Below are 12,196 nucleotides of genomic sequence, written 5' to 3' on the forward strand. Positions count from 1 at the left end.
AGATCTTTTTTTGTGTTTGTTTATTTGTGCCTTGTACATCTCAACAACCACTCGTCCCATTTATACCCACAAAGTTAAAGGTCAACATCACGGTGACATCATAATGTGGAAACACTTTTCTTGTTTTTTGTCTGAGCAGGTTGTTGAGACTAATTAAATACAATAGAGATGGTTGTTCTGTGTTGTCATAGAGCTGATGGGGAGTCATGGTTTTAGAAATGTCACAGCTGGTCTAATATAAGTGGATTCTGATGTAGAAAGTGGTGTCAGTGAGTTCCTTGCGTAATGGCCATCAACAGATCGACCTTTGGTACCTTTTTGTCTTCCTCTCTCCTCCTCTCCTTCAGATCGTTTCAGGCAGCTGGAGGTTCTCCAGCAGGTAACTACAGCCTTCTCCGGCTTGGTGGGGTCCCCCTTATCCCCTCTCAGAGCACCGCTGCGGAAAGACCTGTGTCCTGACGCCAGGGACAGGAGGAGGCGCATGGGCATGCTGTTCAGGAGAGCATCGAAGAAGTCACTCAGCCAGATCCACAACTATAAAACCCAGAGCCCGAACATACCTGCCTCCAACACTCCTCACTGGGCTGCAGCCGAGTCTCTGCAACCCTCACTCAGCCTCAGAGACAAGAAAGTCCCCTCAAAAAGGATGAAACCTGGACCCCTGGAGACGGCCTGTCTGAGTCCGCTGGCAGAGGAACAAGGACCAGCTCCAGACCTTCAGACCCAGCCTCTCTGTACTTTCATTGCCCAGGAGGGAACACTTAGACCTGCAGCCCTGAAGGACGGTTACCCCCCAGCAGCCAGCACTTTTCTACAGAGGAAGAAGAGCTCAGGGCCGGTCAGGGAATCATTTGAAATGGAAGAGGCAAGTCAAAGGAACACTCGCTCTGTTGTAGGAAGGAGGTTTGTCTGTAGGACATGAGGTCAATGCACACTGATTACTTTAGTAGTGATATTAATATTAATATTAATATTAATATTAATATTAAGGTGTTACCATGATGCTCAGTTACTTTTCCGGTTGTATCGACTTTGCTGTACATTTTACTAATGTGGTATTATTTCATCTGTCCTTCCAGATCCACAGTTTTGATGAAAGTACCATCACAGGGATCCACATGGGAGCAGCAGAACATTTCGGTTGGTCAGAAAGCATGTCTTTATTTTTGTTTTTTACATTTTTTAATAATGACCCTGCAGGTCCCTTTATGTCTTACTGTTGTAATTGTCTATTATCAGAAGGTCCCAGTGACTCTCTGAAAAACTTGCAATTGATCCAAAATGCTGCAGTCAGAGTCTGACAGGATTTAGCTTCTCTTCACTGGTTTACTGAAATCCAGATTCACATTTAAAACCCTTGTTCTCACATACAAAACCTGAATGATCAGAGTCCATCTGATCTCAGAGATCTTCTAGAACCACATCATCCTCAGAGCTTCTTTCTCAGAGTTTTCAGAACCCTCTCCTGTGTGACCGACTCCTGGTTCTGGTTCTCCTGTGTGACCGACTCCTGGTTCTGGTTCTCCTGTGTGACCGGCTCCTGGTTCTGGTTCTGGAAGCAGAGCCCCTCTCTACTGTTAACATTCATACTTCCTATTTGTAGTTCAGGTGACCCTGAACCATCCTTTCTGCTGCTGTAGGGGCTGCTGGGAGATATCCCATGATGCACTGCTCTCCCCCCCTCCCTGTTTCATCCTCCATGTATTTATGTGCCACATTTGCATCTGATTTGTGTGTCCTCTCTCCTGTAGTTTGTTCTCACTGCAGGTGATCTGTGGTTCCTGACAGCACAGAGTTGGTTCAGGGAGTTCCTCCTCCCCACCATCACAAACAGATGCTGCAGGGGGAATATTTCTGCTTCTTTCTATGGTACAGTGACATGTCGGCCTTATGTTCAGAGCTCTAAGAGGACATATATCTGTCTTCCATTCAGTGCAGAGTGTGGTACGGACCAACAGCTGCCAGTCGGACAGCAGTGGTTTCCTGGAGGATCCCTTCATCCCCTCCGTCCCTCCGCCGGTGTCACCAGGACCTCCAGGAGGAGGTGATCTCATCAAGGTCTCCTCACTCAGTAATGTGTAACCCTTCGATCCCTGCAGACACAGATGGAGTGTGTGACGGTGTGTTGTGTGTGTGGTTGCAGGTTCTGTCCGGCATGTCAGGAGGCAGCACCGACAGTCAGAGCAGCCCGAGGCCAGGACCCTGTCCGCCCCCCCCTCATACCTCCTCCCCTCCCCCACTCTCCTCATCTCTCACCTCCTCTGATAAAGATTGTCCTGGGTCATTCTGTCCGTCACCACATCCTGCAGTCATCTCCAGCCCGTCTATGTCTCCTTCCTCGTGTCTCCCAACGTCTAACCCACAAATTTCAAACTTTGAGACAGCCCATCAGGATCAGCCTCCACCCACCTCCCTGTCTACGTCGGTGTGGGAAGATCTTCCTCCTGACTCTTCCTCACCTGAAATTCAGAACTTCTGTCCCTCCCAGTCTCCAAGTCTCCCTTCTCATGCCCCTTTGATTGGAGGGTTGGAGGAGATTAAAACTCTGGACAGCACCGCTCCATCCACTCTCCTCTCTGCTCGTCCTCCGGTCTCTGAACACACAACATGTGTCCCATCATTAGATGTCCCTCCTCGGTCTCCCTCTCCACATTCTGATCGTCAGTTTTATACCTCTGACGTTATGTCTTCCACTCAGTATGAAGGGGGTCCAGAATGGACCGCGGTGTCTTTCAATGGTTCTTTACCATCCCTACATTCATGTCCCTCTGCTCCTCATCGTCCGTCCTCTTCACACTCTCCTCCAATAACTGAGTCCATCTCACCAGGAAACAACCAAACGGATTCAGAGGAGCTCGGCCTCTCTGATCCACCTAATCCAGAGAGGGAAGAAGAAGGAGGAGCCTCCTCTGTGTCCCCTCCTCCGGACCAGGACCGTCCCTCAGCTCCAGCCCCTCTGGTTCTGTACTCCTGTCTGTTGGAGGAGGGCTCGGCCACACCGCCCTTCTTCTCTCCTCACGCTTCCATTCCAGCTTTTCAGTCTGCCGTGTCATCACAATCACATGATCCCGATGGTCTGATAGATCCAGCTGTTGGAAGACTTTCAGACCTGACGGAGCGGTCCATCAGCCAACAGGCCCGACGGGTCCGACTCTGTTGTCCTGACGATAACACAGAACCTCCTGTCCAGGACGTTACTGTTCAGATGGATCAGATCTGTATGGATTTAGAGGACACACTTCAGAGGAACGGGGAAGGGGAGGGGGAGAGGGAAGGGGAGGGACACGCTGACACTGTGCAGACTGCAGAGCTCATTTACATCTCAGATCCAGAGAGTTCTGCCGGGCTGTCAGAAGGTTCTACACCAGCCGCCCAAGAAGCATGTAGCCAAACAGAACCAGACCCAATGGTCCCATCCTACAGTCAGGGAGAGTTTAGAAAAGTCTCTGTAACGGGTTTCAATGGAACAGAAGGTGAATCAGATGGAAATTACTTGGTTTTACATGATCGGGTTCCAGAAACACACAGCAGAGCCGAAGAGAAAGCGACCGGCCTCATTGAGGTCGACAGCTTGGACCTGGTGTTTGAAACCTCGGTGGATGGCTCGGACGGTGATAGCGGAGACCTGGATGCCTTTTTACAGCAGCTGGATGCCGAAGGCCGAGTATACTGGGCAGAACCCGTCCAGGTGTCCAACCCAACACCTGGGCCTGCAGAGTCAGGCAGCTTCGACGCCTCCGTGGGGTCGACGGGGAATTCTCCGTTACCTCTAGATTCAATATCATCCACGGACAAAGCTTCACCTTCGTCGTCCTTAACGACAACGGACCAGAGCACAAGAAACTCAGCTGCGTCCTCAGACACATCTTCCTCCCCGTCAGGTTTCAAGCCGTCAATCCGCTCCGTCTCTGTCCAGATGTCTTCATACCCGTCGTCTCATATTGTCCACAGGAAGGACGTTCCCTACGTCGCTGAGCCCGAACACTCCCGTCTCCCCAGTATTCTCCCTTTAGACACCTCCACCCCCTTCCGTGCTGTCCAGTCGTGGACAGACTTGCAAATCCAACGCAACGCTCTCACCAAGAAGTTCTCCCAAGGTGCTCTTCATCCTCTCCCAAACCATGTGATCGTATCCATGAGTGCCTCAGAAATTACCCAGAGGCCTCCGCTGATGTTTTCTACGTCTTCATCGCTCCCTCTGCTCTCCAAAGACAGACCGACTGACTCTGTCCCTGAGATCAGCCGGAGTTACGAGACCGTGTCCTGTATGTCTGTGGACACTGGACTGTGGCCTGATGAGCAGCTGGACGGCAATGAAGATGAAGAAGAGGACAAGCTTTGGGATGGCCATCAGATGGCCAGCGTGGGATGCAGCCATCCTCAGAGGAGTCCCGACCAGCAGCACACTCTGGATCACATCCCTGTGAGTAACCACATGTCCTAGTCCACTTTTTATATTCAAACACTCAGAAACCAGCAGCCTTCAGCCGCTGACTTCACCAGTTCTGTGTCACGTCTGTGTCGGGTTGAACACGTGTGTGAAGCTTCTGCATTTAAGAATCTGCAGCTTCTTTGCAGCAACATCCATATCTGAAGCATTGTCTGTTATCATTGCATGACTCTGATTTATTGGACAAAGTCCTTCGAACTCTTCACTACATGATATGAGGTGGAAAACCGCTAAACAGTAGTTATCATCGATCAGGCTCATATATCTCTCCTGCCGTGGTCAGGACGCTGTGTAAAATGTAAAATGAACAAATGTTTTGAGTTGTAAATAAAATGATTTCCAAACAGAAATCATAATTGTGCTGCTTTACATTATTATATAAAGTTTTTTGGGCCTGAACCCAGAGTCACAGTTTCATGGATCCTTTCTTTCTGATTCGTCAGTCCAACAGAAAGCTTCTCTGTGGTTGTTAGCATCAATATTAACATTTCATGGGTTCTTCCACAGTTGTGTCAAATATTTCATATAGAAACTAGAAGAGCAGTTGTATGTATGTTGCATGTTACAGTAATGTATGACAGATTTATCAGCTGATCCAACAAGCATGATCCCTGTCGGACAGTGAGGTTCAGGTCAACCTGGAGGTCATCCATCCAGACATACCCGTGTTGAACATCCATCAGTAAATGTTAAAAGCTCCTCTAAACTACGTTTTGTGATGAACACAACTTTACGTCTGGCTAACATTAAGACAACAGACATTACATTACATTTATTTTTGACTCCACTTTGTTTTAATTAGAACTTGTACGGTCGGGTTGTTGGTTCTGACTCTCGCCATCTTGGTTTGCTTTAGCCTGTCAATCAAACAGCCCCGCCCCAAAACATATCAGTGTTAGAGACCTAATATGTAATGAATGATAAATTATTTCCAGAAGGACCAGAACTCTGATCAGAACCTTTAGAACCTCTTTCTCTCCCTCATGAAGCCGACCTGGAGGATGCTGACCTGCATCCTTCTCTCCCTCCTTGTTGTCCTCAGTTCTCTCTGGATGAGTTGGAGGAGATGATGCGGTGTCTGCAGCAGTTCTGCTCTGTGCTCAGTAACATGGAGGAGCAGCTGTCTGAGGACCAGGCTGCAGTTTACAGCGCTCTGTCGGACAGCGACAGGTACGCACAGCGCCCCCTACAGCAACACAAGCACCTCACTATTAAACTGACATCACTGTGTGTGTGTGTGTGTGTGTGTGTGTGTGTGTGTGTGTGTGTGTGTGTGTGTGCAGGAGGACGGTTCGGGACATCGAGGATCTGAGATGTGCGGTGAAGCAGGAGGCTGGCGAGCTGGACCTTCAGTTACATGAACTGGTTCATCACTACGATGAAAGCTTTAAAATGGTAACACACTCAGTCATCATTCGTTAGGAGATCAGAAGTGTAGAAAACATCTGGAGCCAGAGAGAGAAACGTTCAGCCGGCCTGCCGAGTAACTGCAGCTCTTTCGACGTTACTGTTTGTACCGTTTGTTTCCACCTCAGCGTGAGTCTCTGCTGTGTTCCTGTCCTCTGATTTCTGTGTCTCCCAGTGGGTGGAGCTTCACCTCTGCTGCACTGACACGGGTGAAGATCGTCCACTCGTTAATCCATTGCATTGATACCATCGTTCTCTCAGACAGGTTCAAAAATAAATAAGTAAAAAACGCTGCAAAGGGCCGTCGATATACCTGAACGAGCGGGTCACGTGTTGGCGGGTCACGTGTTGGTGGTCACGTGTTGGTGGGTCACGTGTTCGTGGTCACGTGTTGGTGGTCACGTGTTGGCGGGTCACGTGTTGGCGGGTCAAGTGTTGGCGGTCACGTGTTGGCGGTCACGTGTTTGGCGGGTCACGTGTTGGTGGTCACATTTTGGCAGGTCACGTGTTGGCGGGTCACGTGTTGGTGGTCACGTGTTAGTGGGTCACGTGTTGGCGGGTCACGTGTTGGTGGTCACATTTTGGCGGGTCACGTGTTGGCGGGTCACGTGTTGGTGGGTCACGTGTTGGCGGGTCACGTGTTGGTGGTCACGTGTTGGTGGTCACGTGTTGGCGGGTCACGTGTTGGCGGGTCAAGTGTTGGCGGTCACGTGTTGGCGGTCACGTGTTGGCGGGTCACGTGTTGGTGGTCACATTTTGGCGGGTCACGTGTTGGCGGGTCACGTGTTGGCGGTCACGTGTTGGTGGGTCACGTGTTGGCGGTCACGTGTTGGCGGGTCACGTGTTGGCGGGTCACGTGTTGGTGGTCACATTTTGGCGGGTCACGTGTTGGCGGGTCACGTGTTGGCGGTCACGTGTTGGTGGGTCACGTGTTGGCGGTCACGTGTTGGCGGGTCACGTGTTGGCGGGTCACGTGTTGGTGGTCACATTTTGGCGGGTCACGTGTTGGCGGGTCACGTGTTGGTGGTCACGTGTTGGTGGTCACGTGTTGGCGGGTCACGTGTTGGCGGGTCAAGTGTTGGCGGTCACGTGTTGGCGGTCACGTGTTTGGCGGGTCACGTGTTGGTGGTCACATTTTGGCAGGTCACGTGTTGGCGGGTCACGTGTTGGTGGTCACGTGTTAGTGGGTCACGTGTTGGCGGGTCACGTGTTGGTGGTCACGTGTTGGTGGTCACGTGTTGGCGGGTCACGTGTTGGTGGGTCACGTGTTGGCGGGTCATGTGTTGACGGTCACGTGTTGGCGGGTCACGTGTTGGCGGTCACGTGTTGGCGGTCACGTGTTGGCGGGTCACATGTTGGCGGGTCACGTGTTGGCGGGTCACGTGTTGGCGGTCACGTGTTGGCGGGTCACGTGTTGGCGGTCAAGTGTTGGCGGTCATGCCGGGAACTTTGTGTACATGATGTTTTTACAGAAAGAGTCAGTTGTTCTTATTATTGAGAAAGCTGGACTTCTGTTTCCACCTCAGACAGAAACACAAGAACAGACATGTGCAGTTTCACATAGAAACAGAACTCACTGACTGTTTTCTGCTTCATGTGAACCCAGAAGGAGTTTGACGTGATGGAGGGTGCTGTGGGTCGCAGCGCCACCGCCTGGCGCTCCGCTGGGAATGGTTGAACTGTTTGGGAATTGTAGTGATTTGTCGCTTTATAAATAAAATGAATTGAAATAGAAATGAGTTGCTTCTGTCCGGAGGTGGAAGGTTGGCTTTTCTCTGGCAGCGGTGGTTCCCTCCCACAGGCCACAGTGTTGACTGCTGATATTTGCTAATTATTTGTACATTTCTTGAGTTTTTGTGTTTTAACATGATAATTGAGTTGATGTCATTTTTTTTTCTGTATAAATGAAATAGTGATTTTTTTTTTTGTTCTCATTCTTTGTTGTGAGTAGAAGATGCAGAGACTGCTGGACGAACAGTCTCTGCTCTGCTCTCAGCTCAGAGTTTTTCTACCTGGAAGGGAGACCACATCATCAAGCCCCGCCCCCAACCGGACCGTAGCCTCTCGGTGCTGTCTGCGGCCCCGGCTCCCTCCGGCCGACCTGCAGAGCGGCTGGGCCGCCGCCTGGAGCAGCTGGAACGTGGCCTCCATCAGAGCGCCCCCTCCTGGATCGGAGAGCGTCTGTCAGGCTCAGGGAGGATCTCCCACCAAGACTGACCAGCTGGACTTCGTGGGATTCCTCCACCGAGTAAGAACGTCATATTGTCAGAAGGGACATTTACTAGCTTTATGTACCGATGTCTGAATGAAGCACAGGAGTCATTGTCATTTCCAAAACAATGAGCATACCAATATTTAGCAGCTGGTTTCATTGATATACTTCTTCTCATTGACTTACTGTTATTAGGATTATTAGGATGAGTCAGCGGAGGCTCGTTCAGGTGGATCTGAAGAGTCAACGGAGGCTCGTTCAGGTGGATCTGATGAGTCAACGGAGGCTCGTTCAGGTGGACCTGAAGAGTCAACGGAGGCTCGTTCAGGTGGACCTGAAGAGTCAACGGAGGCTCGTTCAGGTGGACCTGAAGAGTCAACGGAGGCTCGTTCAGGTGGATCTGAAGAGTCAACGGAGGCTCGTTCAGGTGGATCTGATGAGTCAACGGAGGCTGGTTCAGGTGGATCTACCTGCAGCTGTTGATCAGCTGTCAGAAACAGCTTTCAGCTGAAGATTACTGATTCAGTTGGTTAAATTTGTGACCGCTCCTTCAGGCAAGATTTCTCAAGTGGCAATTCAGTTCAGTTTTCAGCATCTGCTGGCTACTTTACATTCAGGCAAATATGAGATCCATTCCGTGGTGGATTGGCTGGTGTGCTTTGGGTTATTCTGGTAAAAGGTTCCTTTCCCATTCAACTTGAACTTTCAGACAGATGGCCTCATCTTATCTCCACGAAGTCCTTGACATGATCCCGAAGCAGCAGAACCCCCACCAGCTCCACAGCTGGGAGGAGCTTGTTCTCCTCAAAGGTCTTTGGTCTGGGCCGAGCAACTCTGTGATCGTGGGAAACACACCATCCGAATTAAGAGAAAGTGTCAGTTACATTAGTCTCAAAGAAGACCAAGGATGACCCCTGACCTCTGACCTCAGGTTCAGAGAAAGCCAAGAACTTTGGTGCGTTGTTAAAACATGCTGGTATATCATGGCTGCTGTCAGTTGAAGGTCCATCTTCCTCTGAGGTTGGGCTGAAGACAGACTGGTTGCTGCAGTGACTCTCTGTCTCCTCCTGTGGTGCAAAGTGGTATTACAAGCCGGGGCTCGCTGCGTAGCATGCTAACCTCAGTAGAAACATCAACACTTGTTTCTTCTCATTCAACATAACCTGAAATTGAAAGGCATTTTTCTCAGATTTTACTTTTCACTCAAATTATTAAATTGTTATCATTTGCACAAAAAACAACAACAACATTTTGCATTCTATTCCAATGCAGATAGAAATATCTTCTCAGTTTTGTTCCTCCTACTTTCTGAATGCTTCCTGTTGTGTGTTCCAGTTGAAGGAGTCGTTACATCATTCTGTGAACACCGATTCGTTGGAGTAAGAGGTGAGCTGCTCTTATGAACCTTCAACATCAACCATAAACACAAATTCTGCCACATTAATAATGAATTCATGACGTGGACTGTTATTAGGTGGACCATGATCTTCATTCTGCTGCCTCTTAACCTGAGCTGATAGAACTGTACATGAAGCTAATCCGATTATTTAGTTAGACAGCGGTTCTGATCCGACAATCTGCCACGACTTTACCTGGACGTTGTTCTGATGTGTTTTGGGGTTGATACAACAGGACATTTCAGACACTCTACTCTGCTATGGTTTGGTGTTAATGTTGTTCTAATGGGTCCAACTGTCATTACTGATGTGCCACATCATTTCCTCCTTGTTTTTCTAACTGCTTCAGATCCTCCTGTTGATGGTTCGAACACTGTAGAGGACAAGAAGATCTCCTAGAGAACTTTGGTCTTCAGTTTCTGTTTTGGTTGAAGAATGGATGGATGCTGTGAAAGTCTTCAGTCAGGATGCATCATGAAGAGCAGATCACAGTGTGACCGCCATGTTGCTGTAGAACTGTGATGCTCGTTTGGCTTTGGTATGAGGAGTTAGTCACATTTTTAGGACCTTTATAACTGTTAATGATTGGGAGAATTTCTGTACCAGGGCAGGAAGTATCGGACTCAACAGCACGACTCGGAGACGCAGCTTTGGTTAACAGATCTACTGAGAACAGTTCAGAAAACCACAGGCGACAGAGTCCAGGGAATAATCCAACAGGCCAAGTCCAAAAACGTCCCAGAAGTCCAAACCGGTCATCGATCCACTCAGGAAGAAGTCCAGGCAAGAGGTGGGCAGACACATCCAAAGACAGGAAGTCAGGTCGGACAGGAACAAACCCTCAGACAGGAAGTCAGGTCGGACAGGAACAAACCCTCAGACAGGAAGTCAGGTCGGACAGGAACAAACCCTCAGACAGGAAGTCAGGTCGGACAGGAACAAACCCTCAGACAGGAAGTCAGGTCGGACAAGAACAAACCCTCAGACAGGAAGTCAGGTCGGACAGGAACAAACCCTCAGACAGGAAGTCAGGTCGGACAGGAACAAACCCTCAGACAGGAAGTCAGGTCGGACAGGAACAAACCCTCAGACAGGAAGTCAGGTCGGACAGGAACAAACCCTCAGACAGGAAGTCAGGTCGGACAGGAACAAACCCTCAGACAGGAAGTTGGACCGGAGAGCTGGGAACTGAAGTAACTGGCAAAGCAGTGAGGGAGGAACAGGTGACTATACACAGGAGAACGAGAGCCAATAGGACGCAGCTGGAAACAATAAGGGCGGGAAAACACCGGGGACAGGAAGTGAAGTGACCTGAAATGACACGAGATAAGTACCAAAATAAAACAGGAAATAGAAACAGAAATTTGCAAAATAAGAGAAAAACTTCACAGACAAGTTTCATGACAGTTTCATGTGTAAAACATAATGTGTTTGTTCTTATTTATTTAACACCTTCTAAAAACTTCACAAGCAATATGTTTGTCTCAGTGTTGGAAAGATATAAAGCATGTTTTACCTGATTCTGTCCAAATACTTTCCATGACAACGTTCAGCCTGTAACAACATGAACAGCTCTACAATAAGAATGTTCTCCCTGTTACATCACCTGGAGATGAGTTCTGTCAGCTGTTATAAACACAGTAGATGATAAATGTATAATAACTAAATGCTGCCTGCTGAATGTGCTGACAGGAGACGCTGCTGGAGATGTGAGGGATGATTGTAATTTAAGTCGTTCACTTCTGTCCTGTGAATCACGGTTTTGTATTTGTGCTCCTGTTCTTCATGCTGCATCTGAACCTGAAGTCTTCCACTCACACCGCGTTGCCTCGGAGACACAGTTCAAGTGTTTACTGGGTGTCCATCATTTATAAATACTTATAAATATATATATGTAAATGTTTCACACTGTAAAATTGACCTGTTAGCAACACAACAAACCTACAACAAGACACAGACGGTCTTTAATAATCCAAGTGCTTGTTTACAAGGTGAACATGACAATATATAGTGAATGTTGTTTCAGTGAAGATGTTCCTCTATAATAAACCTCGGAGCAGTGCAACATGTTCATGTTCTCTACGACTCTTTGTCTGAAAACACATCGAGGCTGCAGGAACAAAAGCTGCAAAGAAGTCCGGTACGCACTTCAGCTTGAAGCAGGACGGACCAATTACCAGAGACAATGTCCCATCCTCACTTCAAAGGTCTTCTCGCATCATCAGGAGGGTTTATTGTGGAGGCGGAGCTATAACTCCACCAGAGATTGTGTGAATGGTATAGGAAGGGTTAACGTTAGATCCCTCTCACTTTTTACCGATTATGTTTAGTAGCACATAAATAATCTTGTAATGCTTTTCAAGCTAAAATAGGAGCATAACTGGATATCACCTGCAGAGCAATAACTAAATACATATTAAAAACTGACTATCACATCAAAAAGGAGTTGATAAATAAGCTCCGCCCCTCTCCAGTCACAGTTGTATACATGGCAGAATTAAGATGAACTAATTACACATCTATTGATATTCAGCAGCTCCTCAAGTAGCTCACCAGCCTGTGTGTGTGTGTGTGTGTGTGTGTGTGTGTGTGTGAGTGTGTGTGTGTGTGTGAGTGTGTGTGTGTGTGTGTGTGTGTGAGTGTGTGTGCTCCTCCTGCTTCATAGCCCCCCCCCCCCCCCCCCCCGTCTGTGTGTGTCACTGCTGAGACTGACACTGAGGTAAGAACACG

The sequence above is a fragment of the Embiotoca jacksoni genome, unplaced genomic scaffold (genome assembly GCF_022577435.1).
Source record: "Embiotoca jacksoni isolate LCO1_2020_lvr unplaced genomic scaffold, fEmbJac1.0.p SCAF_17, whole genome shotgun sequence".
In the NCBI taxonomy this organism is placed as follows: domain Eukaryota; kingdom Metazoa; phylum Chordata; class Actinopteri; family Embiotocidae; genus Embiotoca; species Embiotoca jacksoni.